Genomic DNA, 16,388 nt, shown 5'->3' with positions numbered 1-16,388 from the left:
CTCCAACATTCAAAGTGTCCCTGTACCCCAACACTTTCATCACTCCCTTTACTCCAACACTGGCTCCACGCCCCGTTCTCCAACATTCGCAACACTCCCTGTACTCCATCATTCTCAACACGCCCTGTTCTCCAACACTCGCAACACTCCCGGTACTCCAACACTCGCTCCACTCCCATACTCCAACATTTGCGACATTCCCTGTACTCCAATACTTGCAACACTCCCTGTACTCCAACACTCGCTCCACTCCCTGTACTCCAAAATTCGCTCCACTCCCTGTACTCCAATACTCTCTCCACTCCCTGTACTCCAACATTCGCAACACTCCCTGAACTCCAATACTTGCAACACTCCCTGTACTCCAACACTAGCTCCATTCCTTGTGTTCCAACACTCGCAACACTCCCTGTACTCAACACTCGTTCCACTCGCTGTACTCCAACACTCGCAAAACTCCCTGTACGCCATCATTCACAACACTCCCTGTACTCCAACACTCACACCAATCCCTGTACTCCAACCCTCGCAACACTCCCTGTACTCCAACACTCGCTCCACTCACTGTACTCCAACATTCGCAATACTCCCTGTACTCCACACTCGCTCGACCCCCTGTACTCCAATACTCGCTCCACTCCCTGTACTCCAACATTCACAGTGTCCCTGTACCCTAACACTTGCATCGCTATCTTTAGTCCAACACTGGCTCAACGCCCCGTTCTCCAACATTCGCAACACTCCATTTACTCCATCATTCTCAACACTCCCTGTTCTCCAACACTAGTTCCATTCCCTGTATTCCATCACTCGCACCACTCCCAGTACTCCAACCGTCGCAACACTGCCTGTACTCCAACACTCACAACACACCCTGTACGCCATCATTCGCAACACTCCCTGCACTCCAACACTCACAACACTCCCTGTACTCCAACACTTGCTATACTCCCTGTACTCCAACACTCACTCCACTGCCTGTACACCAACACTCGCTCCACTCCCAGTAATCCAACACTCGCACCACTCCCAGTACTCCAACCGTCGCAACACTGCCTGTACTCCAACACTCACAACACACCCTGTACGCCATCATTCGCAACACTCCCTGTACACCACACACGCTCCACTCCCTGTACTCCAATACTCGCTCCACTCCCTGTACTCCAACATTCAGTGTCCCTGTATCCTAACACTTGCATCGCTCCAGTTACTCCAACACTGGCTCCACGCCCTCTACTCCAACACTCGCCACACTCCATGTACTCCAACACTGGCACAAATCCCAGTACTCCACACTCGCTGCACTTCCTGTACTCCAACACTCACTCCACTCCCTGTACTCCAATACTCGCTCTACGCCCTGTACTCTAACATTCACAGTGTCCCTGTACCCCAACAATTTCATCGCTCCCTTTACTCCAACACTGGCTCCACTCCCTGTACTCCAACCCTCGCAACACTCCCTGTACTCCAACACTCGCTCCACTCACTGTACTCCAACATTCGCAACACTCCCTATACTCCACACTCGCTCGACCCCCTGTACTCTAATACTCTCTCCACTCCCTGTACTCCAACATTCGCAACACTCCCTGAACACCAATACTTGCAACACTCCCTGTACTCAAACACAAGCTCCATTCCCTGTGTTCCAAGACTCGCAACACTCCCTGTACTCAACACTCGTTCCACTCCCTGTACTCCAACACTCGTAACACTCCCTGTACTGCAACACTCGCAACACTCCCTGTACTCCAACACTCGCAACACTCCCTGTACGCCATCATTCACAACACTCCCTGTACTCCAACACTCACATCAATCCCTGTACTCCAACACTCGCACCAATCCATGTACTCCACACACGCTCCACTCCCTGTACTCCAACCCTCGCAACACTCCCTGTACTCCAACACTCGCTCCACTCACTCTACTCCAACATTCGCAACACTCCCTGTACTCCACACTCGCTCGACCCCCTGTACTCCAATACTCGCTCCACTCCCTGTACTCCAACATTCAAAGTGTCCCTGTACCCCAACACTTTCATCACTCCCTTTACTCCAACACTGGCTCCACGCCCCGTTCTCCAACATTCGCAACACTCCCTGTACTCCATCATTCTCAACACGCCCTGTTCTCCAACACTCGCAACACTCCCGGTACTCCAACACTCGCTCCACTCCCATACTCCAACATTTGCGACATTCCCTGTACTCCAATACTTGCAACACTCCCTGTACTCCAACACTCGCTCCACTCCCTGTACTCCAAAATTCGCTCCACTCCCTGTACTCCAATACTCTCTCCACTCCCTGTACTCCAACATTCGCAACACTCCCTGAACTCCAATACTTGCAACACTCCCTGTACTCCAACACTAGCTCCATTCCCTGTGTTCCAACAATCCCAACACTCCCTGTACTCAACACTCGTTCCACTCCCTGTACTCCAACACTCGCAACACTCCCTGTACGCCATCATTCACAACACTCCCTGTACTCCAACACTCACACCAATCCCTGTACTCCCACACTCGCAACACTCCCTGTACTCCAACACTCGCACCAATCCATGTACTCCACACTCGCTCAACTCCCTGTACTCCAACCATCGCAACACTCCCTGTACTCCAACACTCGCTCCACTCACTGTACTCCAACATTCGCAACACTCCCTGTACTCCACACTCGCTCGACCCCCTGTACTCCAATACTCGCTCCACTCCCTGTACTCCAACATTCACAGTGTCCCTGTACCCTAACACTTGCATCGCTCTCTTTAGTCCAACACTGGCTCCACGCCCTGTTCTCCAACATTCGCAACACTCCCTGTACTCCAACACTAGTTCCATTCCCTGTATTCCAACACTCGCACCACTCCCTGTACTCCAACCCTCGCAACACTGCCTGTACTCCAACACTCACAACACACCCTGTACGCCATCATTCGAACACACCCTGCACTCCAACACTCACAACACTCCCTGTACTCCAACACTTGCAACACTCCCTGTACTCCAACACTCGCTCCACTTCCTGTACACCAACACTCGCTCCACTCCCTGTACTCCAAAACTCGCAACACTCCCTGTACTCCACACACGCTCCACTCCCTGTACTCCAATACTCACTCCACTCCCTGTACTCCAATACTCGATCTACGCCCTGTACTCTAACATTCACAGTGTCCCTGTACCCCAACACTTTCATCGCTCCCTTTACTCCAACACTGGCTCCACGCCCCGTTCTCCAACATTCGCAACACTCCCTGTACTCCATCATTCTCAACACGCCCTGTTCGCCAACACTCGCAACACTCCCTGTACTCCACACTCACTCGACCCCTTGTACTCCAATACTCGCTCAACTCCCTATACTCAAACATTCACAGTGTCCCTGTACCCCAACACTTTCATCGCTCCCTTTACTCCAACACTGGCTCCACGCCCCGTTCTCCAACATTCGCAACACTCCCTGTACTCCATCATTCTCAACACGCCCTGTTCGCCAACACTCGCAACACTCCCTGTACTCCACACTCACTCGACCCCTTGTACTCCAATACTCGCTCAACTCCCTATACTCAAACATTCACAGTGTCCCTGTACCCTAACACTTGCATCGCTATCTTTAGTCCAACACTGGCTCAACGCCCTGTTCTCCAACATTCGCAACACTCCATGTACTCCATCATTCTCAACACTCCCTGTTCTCCAACACTAGTTCCATTCCCTGTATTCCATCACTCGCACCACTCCCAATACTCCAACCCTCGCAACACTGCCTGTACTCCAACACTCACAACACACCCTGTACGCCATCATTCGCAACACTCCCTGCACTCCAACACTCACAACACTCCCTGTACTCCAACACTTGCAACACTCCCTGTACTCCAACACTCACTCCACTGCCTGTACACCAACACTCGCTACACTCCCAGTACTCCAACACTCCCACCACTCCCTGTACTCCAACACTTGCTCAAATCCCTGTAGTCCAAAACTCGCAACACTCCCTGTACTCCACACACGCTCCACTCCCTGTACTCCAATACTCACTCCACTCCCTGTACTCCAACATTCAGTGTCCCTGTATCCTAACACTTGCATCGCTCCCGTTACTCCAACACTGGCTCCACGCCCTGTACTCCGACACTCACCACACTCCATGTACTCCAACACTGGCACAACTCCCAGTACTCCACACTCGCTCCACTCCCTGTACTCCAATACTCACTCCACTCCCTGTACTCCAATACTCGCTCTACGCCCTGTACTCTAACATTCACAGTGTCCCTGTACCGCAACACTTTCATCGCTCCCTTTACTCCAACACTGGCTCCACGACCATTTCTCCAACATTCGCAACACTCCCTGTACTCCATCATTCTCAACACGCCCTGTTCTCCAACACTCGCAACACTCCCGGTACTCCAACACTCGCTCCACTCCCATACTCCAACATTTGCGACATTCCCTGTACTCCAATACTTGCAACACTCCCTGTACTCCAACACTCGCTCCACTCCCTGTACTCCAAAATTCGCTCCACTCCCTGTACTCCAATACTCTCTCCACTCCATGTACCCCAACATTCGCAACACTCCCTGAACTCCAATACTTGCAACACTCCCTGTACTCCAACACTAGCTCCATTCCTTGTATTCCAACACTCGCAACACTCCCTGTACTCAACACTCGTTCCACTCGAAGTACTCCAACACTCGCAACACTCCCTGTACGCCATCATTCACAACACTCCCTGTACTCCAACACTCACACCAATCCCTGTACTCCAACACTCGCAACACTCCCTGTACTCCAACACTCGCACCAATCCATGTACTCCACACTCGCTCAACTCCCTGTACTCCAACCGTCGCAACACTCCCTGTACTCCAACACTCGCTCCACTCACTGTACTCCAACATTCGCAACACTCCTTGTACTCCACACTCGCTCGACCCCCTGTACTCCAATACTCGCTCCACTCCCGGTACTCAAACATTCACAGTGTCCCTGTACCCTAACACTTGCATCGCTCTCTTTAGTCCAACACTGGCTCCACGCCCTGTTCTCCAACACTAGTTCCATTCCCTGTATTCAAACACTCGCACCAATCCCTGTACTCCAACCCTCGCAACACTGCCTGTACTCCAACACTCACAACACACCCTGTACGCCATCATTCGCAACACACCCTGCACTCCAACACTCACAACACTCACTGTACTCCAACACTTGCAACACTCCCTGTACTCCAACACTCGCTCCACTTCCTGTACACCAACACTCGCTCCACTCCCTGTACTCCAAAATTCGCAACACTCCCTGTACTCCAACATTCAGTGTCCCTGTATCCTAACACTTGCATCGCTCCCGTTACACCAACACTGGCTCCATGCCCTGTACTCCAACACTCGCCACAACCCATGTATTCCAACACTGGCACAACTCCCAGTACTCCACACTCGCTCCACTCCCTGTACTCCACTACTCACTCCACTCCCTGTACTCCAATACTCGCTCTACGCCCTGTACTCTAACATTCACAGTGTCTCTGTACCCCAACACTTTCATCGCTCCCTTTACTCCAACACTGGCTCCATTCCCTGTGTTCCAAGACTCGCAACACTCCCTGTACTCAACACTCGTTCCACTCCCTGTACTCCAACACTCGTAACACTCCCTGTACTGCAACACTCGCAACACTCCCTGTACTCCAACACTCGCAACACTCCCAGTACGCCATCATTCACAACACTCCCTGTACTCCAACACTCACATCAATCCCTGTACTCCAACACTCGCACCAATCAATGTACTCCACACTCGATCCACTCCAACCCTCGCAACACTCCCTGTACTCCAACATTCGCTCCACTCACTGTACTCCAACATTCGCAACACTCCCTGTACTCCACACTCGCTCGACCCCCTGTACTCCAATACTCGCTCCACTCCCTGTACTCCAACATTCAAAGTGTCCCTCTACCCCAACACTTTCATCACTCCCTTTACTCCAACACTGGCTCCACGCCCCGTTCTCCAACATTCGCAACACTCCCTGTACTCCATCATTCTCAACACGCCCTGTTCTCCAACACTCGCAACACTCCCGGTACTCCAACACTCGCTCCACTCCCATACTCCAACATTTGCGACATTCCCTGTACTCCAATACTTGCAACACTCCCTGTACTCCAACACTCGCTCCACTCCCTGTACTCCAAAATTCGCTCCACTCCGTGTACTCCAATACTCTCTCCACTCCCTGTACTCCAACATTCGCAACACTCCCTGAACTCCAATACTTGCAACACTCCCTGTACTCCAACACTCGCTCCACTCCCTGTACTCCAAAATTCGCTCCACTCCGTGTACTCCAATACTCTCTCCACTCCCTGTACTCCAACATTTGCGACATTCCCTGTACTCCAATACTTGCAACACTCCCTGTACTCCAACACTCGCTCCACTCCCTGTACTCCAAAATTCGCTCCACTCCGTGTACTCCAATACTCGCTCCACTCCCATACTCCAACATTTGCGACATACCCTGTACTCCAATACTTGCAACACTCCCTGTACTCCAACACTCGCTCCACTCCCTGTACTCCAAAATTCGCTCCACTCCGTGTACTCCAATACTCTCTCCACTCCCTGTACTCCAACATTCGCAACACTCCCTGAACTCCAATACTTGCAACACTCCCTGTACTCCAACACTAGCTCCATTCCTTGTGTTCCAACACTCGCAACACTCCCTGTACTCAACACTCGTTCCACTCGCTGTACTCCAACACTCGCAAAACTCCCTGTACGCCATCATTCACAACACTCCCTGTACTCCAACACTCACACCAATCCCTGTACTCCAACCCTCGCAACACTCCCTGTACTCCAACACTCGCTCCACTCACTGTACTCCAACATTCGCAATACTCCCTGTACTCCACACTCGCTCGACCCCCTGTACTCCAATACTCGCTCCACTCCCTGTACTCCAACATTCACAGTGTCCCTGTACCCTAACACTTGCATCGCTCTCTTTATTCCAACACTGGCTCCACGCCCTGTTCTCCAACATTCGCAACACTCCCTGTTCTCCAACACTAGTTCCATTCCCTGTATTCCAACACTCGCACCACTCCCTGTACTCCAACCATCGCAACACTGCCTGTACTCCAACAATCACAACACACCCTGTACGCCATCATTCGCAACACTCCCTGCACTCCAACACTCACAACACTCACTGTACTCCAACACCTGCAACACTCCCTGTACTCCAACACTCGCTCCACTTCCTGTACACCAACACTCGCTCCACTCCCTGTACTCCAAAACTCGCAACACTCCCTGTACTCCACACACGCTCCACTCCCTGTACTCCAATACTCGCTCCACTCCCTGTACTCCAACATTCAGTGTCCCTGTATCCTAACACTTGCATCGCTCCCGTTACTCCAACACTGGCTCCACGCCCTGTACTCCAACACTCGCCACACCCCATGTACTCCAACACTGGCACAACTCCCAGTACTCCACACTCGCTCCACTCCCTGTACTCCAATACTCACTCCACTCCTTGTACTCCAATACTCGCTCTACGCCCTGTACTCTAACATTCACAGTGTCCCTGTACCCCAACACTTTCATCGCTCCCTTTACTCCAACACTGGCTCCACGCCCCGTTCTCCAACATTCGCAACACTCCCTGTACTCCATCATTCTCAACACGCCCTGTTCGCCAACACTCGCAACACTACCTGTACTCCACACTCGCTCGACCCCCTGTACTCCAATACTCGCTCAACTCCCTATACTCAAACATTCACAGTGTCCCTGTACCCTAACACTTGCATCGCTATCTTTAGTCCAACACTGGCTCAACGCCCTGTTCTCCAACATTCGCAACACTCCATTTACTCCATCATTCTCAACATTCCCTGTTCTCCAACACTAGTTCCATTCCCTGTATTCCATCACTCGCACCACTCCCAGTACTCCAACCCTCGCAACACTCCCTGCACTCCAACACTCACAACACTCCCTCTACTCCAACACTTGCAACACTCCCTGTACTCCAACACTCACTCCACTGCCTGTACACCAACACTCGCTCCACTCCCAGTAATCCAACACTCCCACCACTCCCTGTACTCCAACACTTGCTCAAATCTCTGTAGTCCAAAACTCGCAACACTCCCTGTTCACCACACACGCTCCACTCCCTGTACTCCAACATTCAGTGTCCCTGTATCCTAACACTTGCATAGCTCCAGTTACTCCAACACTGGCTCCACGCCCTCTACTCCAACACTCGCCACACTCCATGTACTCCAACACTGGCACAAATCCCAGTACTCCACACTCGCTGCACTTCCTGTACTCCAACACTCACTCCACTCCATGTACTCCAATACTCGCTCTACGCCCTGTACTCTAACATTCACAGTGTCCCTGTACCCCAACAATTTCATCGCTCCCTTTACTCCAACACTGGCTCCACTCCCTGTACTCCAACCCTCGCAACACTCCCTGTACTCCAACACTCGCTCCACTCACTGTACTCCAACATTCGCAACACTTCCTGAACACCAATACTTGCAACACTCCCTGTACTCAAACACAAGCTCCATTCCCTGTGTTCCAAGACTCGCAACACTCCCTGTACTCAACACTCGTTCCACTCCCTGTACTCCAACACTCGTAACACTCCCTGTACTGCAACACTCGCAACACTCCCTGTACTCCAACACTCGCAACACTCCCAGTACGCCATCATTCACAACACTCCCTGTACTCCAACACTCACATCAATCCCTGTACTCCAACACTCGCACCAATCCATGTACTCCACACTCGCTCCACTCCCTGTACTCCAACCCTCGCAACACTCCCTGTACTCCAACACTCGCTCCACTCACTGTACTCCAACATTCGCAACACTCCCTGTACTCCACACTCGCTCGACCACCTGTACTCCAATACTCGCTCCACTCCCTGTACTCCAACATTCAAAGTGTCCCTGTACCCCAACACTTTCATCACTCCCTTTACTCCAACACTGGCTCCACGCCCCGTTCTCCAACATTCGCAACACTCCCTGTACTCCAACACTTGTAACACTCCCTGTACTCCAACACTCACTCCACTGCCTGTACACCAACACTCGCTCCACTCCCAGTACTCCAACACTCCCACCACTCCCTGTACTCCAACACTTGCTCAACTCCCTGTAGTCCAAAACTCGCAACACTCCCTGTACTCCACACACGCTCCACTCCCTGTACTCCAATACTCGCTCCACTCCCTGTACTCCAACATTCAGTGTCCCTGTATCCTAACACTTGCATCGCTCCAGTTACTCCAACACTGGCTCCACGCCCTCTACACCAACACTCGCCACATTCCATGTACTCTAACACTGGCACAAATCCCAGTACTCCACACACGCTGCACTCCCTGTACTCCAATACTCACTCCACTCTCTGTACTCCAATACTCGCTCTACGCCCTGTACTCTAACATTCACAGTGTCCCTGTACCCCAACACTTTCATCGCTCCCTTTACTCCAACACTGGCTCCACACCCCGTTCTCCAACATTCGCAACACTCCCTGTACTCCATCATTCTCAACACATCCTGTTCTCCAACACTCGCAACACTCCCGGTACTCCAACACTCGCTCCACTCCCTGTACTCCAACCCTCGCAACACTCCCTGTACTCCAACTCTCGCTCCACTCACTGTACTCCATCATTCTCAACACTCCCTGTTCTCCAACACTAGTTCCATTCCCTGTACTCCAACACTCGCACCACTTCCTGTACTCCAACCCTCACAACACTGCCTGTACTCCAACACTCACAACACACCCTGTACGCCATCATTCGCAACACTCCCTGCACTCCAACACTCACAACACTCCCTGTACTCCAACACTTGCAACACTCCCTGTACTCCAACACTCGCTCCACTCACTGTACTCCATCATTCTCAACACTCCCTGTTCTCCAACACTAGTTCCATTCCCTGTACTCCAACACTCGCACCACTCCCTGTACTCCAACCCTCACAACACTGCCTGTACTCCAACACTCACAACACACCCTGTACGCCATCATTCGCAACACTCCCTGCACTCCAACACTCACAACACTCCCTGTACTCCAACCCTCGCAACACTGCCTGTACTCCAACACTCACAACACTCCCTGTACTCCAACACTTGCAACACTCCCTGTACTCCAACACTCATTCCACTGCCTGTACACCAACACTCACTCCACTACCAGTACTCCAACACTCCGACCACTCCCTGTTCTCCAACACTCGCTCCACTCCCTGTACTCCAAAACTCGCAACACTCCCTGTACTCCACACACGCTCCACTCCCTGTACTCCAATACTCGCTCCACTCCCTGTACTCCAATATTCAGTGTCCCTGTATCCTAACACTTGCATCGCTCCTGTTACTCCAACACTGCCTCCACGCCCTGTACTCCAACACTCGCCACACTCCATGTACTCCAACACTGGCACAACTCCCAGTACTCCACACTCGCTCCACTCCCTGTACTCCAATACTCACTCCACTCCCTGTACTCCAATACTCGCTCTACACCCTGTATTCTAACATTCACAGTGTCCGTGTACCCCAACACTTTCATCACTCCCTTTACTCCAACACTGGCTCCACGCCCCGTTCTCCAACATTCGCAACACTCCCTGTACTCCATCATTCTCAACACGCCCTGTTCTCCAACACTCGCAACACTCCCGGTACTCCAACACTCGCTCCACTCCCATACTCCAACATTTGCGACATTCCCTGTACTCCAATACTTGCAACACTCCCTGTACTCCAACACTCGCTCCACTCCCTGTACTCCAAAATTCGCTCCACTCCCTGTACTCCAATACCCTCTCCACTCCCTGTACTCCAACATTCGCAACACTCCCTGAACTCCAATACTTGCAACACTCCCTGTACTCCAACACTAGCTCCATTCCCTGTGTTCCAACACTCGCAACACTCCCTGTACTCCACACTCGTTCCACTCCCTGTACTCCAACACTCGTAACACTCCCTGTACTCCAACACTCACACCAATCCCTGTACTCCAACACTCGCAACACTCCCTGTACTCCAACACTCGCACCAATCCATGTACTCCACACTCGCTCCACTCCCTGTACTCCAACCCTCGCAACACTCCCTGTACTCCAACACTCGCTCCACTCACTGTACTCCAACATTCACAACACTCCCTGTACTCCACACTCACTCGACCCCTTGTACTCCAATACTCGCTCCACTCCCTGTACTCCAACATTCACAGTGTCCCTGTACCCTAACACTTGCATCGCTCTCTTTAGTCCAACACTGACTCCACGCCCTGTTCTCCAACATTCGCAACACTCCATGTACTCCATCATTCTCAACACTACCTCACCTCCAACACTAGTTCCATTCCCTGTATTCCAACACTCGCACCACTCCCTGTACTCCAACCCTCGCAACACTGCCTGTACTCCAACACTCACAACACACCCTGTACGCCATCATTCGCAACACTCCCTGCACTCCAACACTCACAACACTCCCTGCACTCCAACACTCACAACACTCCCTGCACTCCAACACTCACAACACTCCCTGTTCTCCAACACTTGCAACACTCCCTGTACTCCAACACTCGCTCCACTGCCTGTACACCAACACTCGCTCGACTCCCAGTACTCCAACACTCCCACCACTCCCTGTACTCCAACATTCGCTCCACTCCCTGTACTCCAAAACTCGCAACACTCCCTGTACTCCACACACGCTCCACTCCCTGTACTCCAATACTCGCTCCACTCCCTGTACTCCAACATTCAGTGTCCCTGTACCCTAACACTTGCATCGCTCCCGTTACTCCAACACTGGCTCCACGCCCTGTACTCCAACACTCGCCACACTCCATGTACTCCAACACTGGCACAACTCCCAGTACTCCACACTCGCTCCACTCCCTGTACTCCAATACTCACTCCACTCCCTGTACTCCAATACTCGCTCTACGCCCTGTACTCTAACATTAACAGTGTCCCTGTACCCCAACACTTTCATCGCTCCCTTTACTCCAACACTGGCTCCACGCCCCGTTCTCCAACATTCGCAACACTCCCTGCACTCCAACACTCACAACACTCCCTGTACTCCAACACTTGCAACACTCCCTGTACTCCAACACTCGCTCCACTGCCTGTACACCAACACTCGCTCCACTCCCAGTACTCCAACACTCCCACCACTCCCTGTACTCCAACATTCGCTCCACTCCCTGTACTCCAAAACTCGCAACACTCCCTGTACTCCAACACTAGCTCCATTCCCTGTGTTCCAACACTCGCAACACTCCCTGTACTCCACACTCGTTCCACTCCCTGTACTCCAACACTCGTAACACTCCCTGTACTCCAACACTCACACCAATCCCTGTACTCCAACACTCGCAACACTCCCTGTACTCCAACACTCGCACCAATCCATGTACTCCACACTCGCTCCACTCCCTGTACTCCAACCCTCGCAACACTCCCTGTACTCCAACACTCGCTCCACTCCCTGTACTCCAAAACTCGCAACACTCCCTGTACTCCAACATTCAGTGTCCCTGTATCCTAACACTTGCATCGCTCCCGTTACTCCAACACTGGCTCCACGCCCTGTACTCCAACACTCGCCACACTCCATGTACTCCAACACTGGCACAACTCCCAGTACTCCACACTCGCTCCACTCCCTGTACTCCAATACTCACTCCACTCCCTGTACTCCAATACTCGCTCAACACCCTGTACTCTAACATTCACGGTGTCCGTGTACCCCAACACTTTCATCACTCCCTTTACTCCAACACTGGTTCCACGCCCCGTTCTCCAACATTCACAACACTCCCTGTACTCCATCATTCTCAACACGCCCTGTTCTCCAACACTCGCAACATTCCCGGTACTCCAACACTCGCTCCACTCCCATACTCCAACATTTGCGACATTCCCTGTACTCCAATACTTGCAACACTCCCTGTACTCCAACACTCGCTCCACTCCCTGTACTCCAAAATTCGCTCCACTCCCTGAACTCCAATACTCTCTCCACTCCCTGTACTCCAACATTCACAACACTCACCTAACTCCAATACTTGCAACACTCCCTGTACTCCAACACTAGCTCCATTCCCTTTGTTCCAACACTCGCAACACTCCCTGTACTCCACACTCGTTCCACTCCCTGTACTCCAACACTCGTAACACTCCCTGTACTCCAACACTCACACCAATCCCTGTACTCCAACACTCGCAACACTCCCTGTACTCCAACACTCGCACCAATCCATATACTCCACACTCGCTCCACTCCCTGTACTCCAACCCTCGCAACACTCCCTGTACTCCAACACTTGCTCCACTCACTTTACTCCAACATTCGCAACACTCCCTGCACTCCACACTCACTCGACCCCCTGTACACCAATACTCGCTCCACTCCCTGTACTCCAACATTCACAGTGTCCCTGTACCCTAACACTTGCATCGCTCTCTTTAGTCCAACACTGACTCCACGCCATGTTCTCCAACATTCGCAACACTCCATGTACTCCATCATTCTCAACACTCCCTGTTCTCCAACACTAGTTCCATTCCCTGTATTCCAACACTCGCACCACTCCCTGTACTCCAACCCTCGCAACACTGCCTGTACTCCAACACTCACAACACACCCTGTACGCCATCATTCGCAACACTCCCTGCACTCCAACACTCACAACACTCCCTGCACTCCAACACTCACAACACTCCCTGCACTCCAACACTCACAACACTCCCTGTACTCCAACACTTGCAACACTCCCTGTACTCCAACATTCGCTCCACTGCCTGTACACCAATACTCGCTCCACTCCCAGTACTCCAACACTCCCACCACTCCCTGTACTCCAACACTCGCTCCACTCCCTGTACTCCAAAACTCGCAACACTCCCTGTACTCCACACACGCTCCACTCCCTGTACTCCAATACCCGCTCCACTCCCTGTACTCTAACATTCAGTGTCCCTGTATCCTAACACTTGCATCGCTCCCGTTCCTCCAACACTGGCTCCACGCCCTGTACTCCAACACTCGCCACTCTCCATGTACTCCAACACTGGCACAACTCCCAGTACTCCACACTCGCTCCACTCCCTGTACTCCAATACTCACTCTACTCCCTGTACTCCAATACTCGCTCTACGCCCTGTACTCTAACATTCACAGTGTCCCTGTACCCCAACACTTTCATCGCTCCCTTTACTCCAACACTGGCTCCATGCCCCGTTCTCCAACATTCGCAACACTCCCTGTACTCCATCATTCTCAACATGCCCTGTTCGCCAACACTCGCAACACTCCCTGTACTCCAACACTCGCTCCACTCCCAGTACTCCAACATTTGCGACATTCCCTGTACTCCTATACTGGCTACACTCCCTGTACTCCAACACTCGCTCCACTCCCTGTACTCCAAAATTCGCTCCACTCCCTGTACTCCAATACTCTCTCCACTCACTGTACTCCAACATTCGCAACACTCCCTGTACTCCAATACTTGCAACACTCCCTGTACTCCAACACTAGCTCCATTCCCTGTGTTCCAACACTCGTAACACTCCCTGTACTCGAACACTCGCAACACTCCCTGTACTCCAACACTCGCAACACTCCCTGTACGCCATCATTCACAACACTCCCTGTACTCCAACACTCACACCAATCCCTGTACTCCAACACTCGCAACACTCTCTGTACTCCAACACTCGCACCAATCCATGTACTCCACACTCGCTCCACTCCCTGTACTCCAACCCTCCCAACACTCCCTGTACTACATCACTCGCAACATTCCCTGTACTTCATCATTCGCAACACTCCCTGTACACCAACACTCACTCCACTTCCTGTACTCCAAAATTCGCACCACTCCCTGTACTCCAACAATTGCAACACTCCCTATACTCCAACACTCGCTCCACTCCTTGTCGTCCAACATTCGCAACACTCACTGTACTCCACACTCGCTCCACTCCCTGTACTCCAATACTCACTCCACTCCCTGTACTCCAACATTCACAGTGTCCCTGTACCCCAACACTTTCATCGCTCCCTTTACTCCAACACTGGCTCCACGCACTGTTCTCCAACATTCGCAACACTCCCTGTACTCCAACATTCTCAACACTCCCTGTTCTCCAACACTCGCAACACTCCCTCTTCTCCAACATTTGCAACACTCCCTGTTCTCCAATACTCGCAACACTCCCTCTACTCCAACATTCACAACATTCCCTGCACTCCAATACTCGCAACACTCCCTGTACTCCAACACTCACAACTCTCCCTGTACTCCAACACTCGCAACACTCCCTGTACTCCAACACTCACACCAATACCTGTACTCCACACTCGCTCCACTCCCTGTACTCCAACCCTCGCAACTCTCCCTGTACTCCAACACTCGCAACACACCCTGTACTCCGTCATTCGCAACACTCCCTGTACTCCAACACTCGCTCCACTGCCTGTACTCCAACACTCGCTCCACGCCCTGTACTCCAACACTCGCAACACCCCCTGTACTCTACACTCACTCCACTCCCTGTACTCCAATACTCGCTCCACTCCTTGTACACCAACATTCACAGTGTCCCTGTACCCCAGCACTTTCATCGCTCCCGTTACTCCAACACTGGCTCCACGCCCTGTTCACCAACATTCGCAACATTCCCTCTACTCCAACACTCGCAACACTCCCTGTACTCCAACTCTCGCTCCATTCCCTGTACTCCACACACGCTCCACTCCCTGTACTCCAACCCTTCCAACACTCTCTGTACTCCAATACTCACTCCACTCCCTGTATTCCAACACTCACAATACTCCCTGTACTCCAACACTCACTATACTCCAACTCTCGCTCCAGTCCCTGAACTCCAACACTCGCAACATTCCCTGTACTACAGCACTCACACCATTCCCTGTACTCCACACTCGCTCCACTCCCTGTACTCCAACACTCACAACACTCCCTGTACTCAAACACTCGCAACACTCCTTGTACTCCAGCACTCGCTCCAATCCCTGAAATCCAACACTCGCAACACTCCCTGTACTCCAACACTCACTCCAATCCCTGTACTCCAACTCTCGCTCCAATCCCTGTACTCCAACACTCGCTCATTCCCTGTAGTCCAGCACTCACACCATTCCATGTACTCCACACTCGCTCCACTCCCTGTACTCCAACCCTTGCAACACTCCCTGTACTTCAACACTCCCAGCAC

Source organism: Narcine bancroftii, chromosome 7 (assembly GCF_036971445.1).
Source record: "Narcine bancroftii isolate sNarBan1 chromosome 7, sNarBan1.hap1, whole genome shotgun sequence".
Lineage (NCBI taxonomy): Eukaryota > Metazoa > Chordata > Chondrichthyes > Torpediniformes > Narcinidae > Narcine > Narcine bancroftii.
This window is presented reverse-complemented; position numbering follows the sequence as displayed.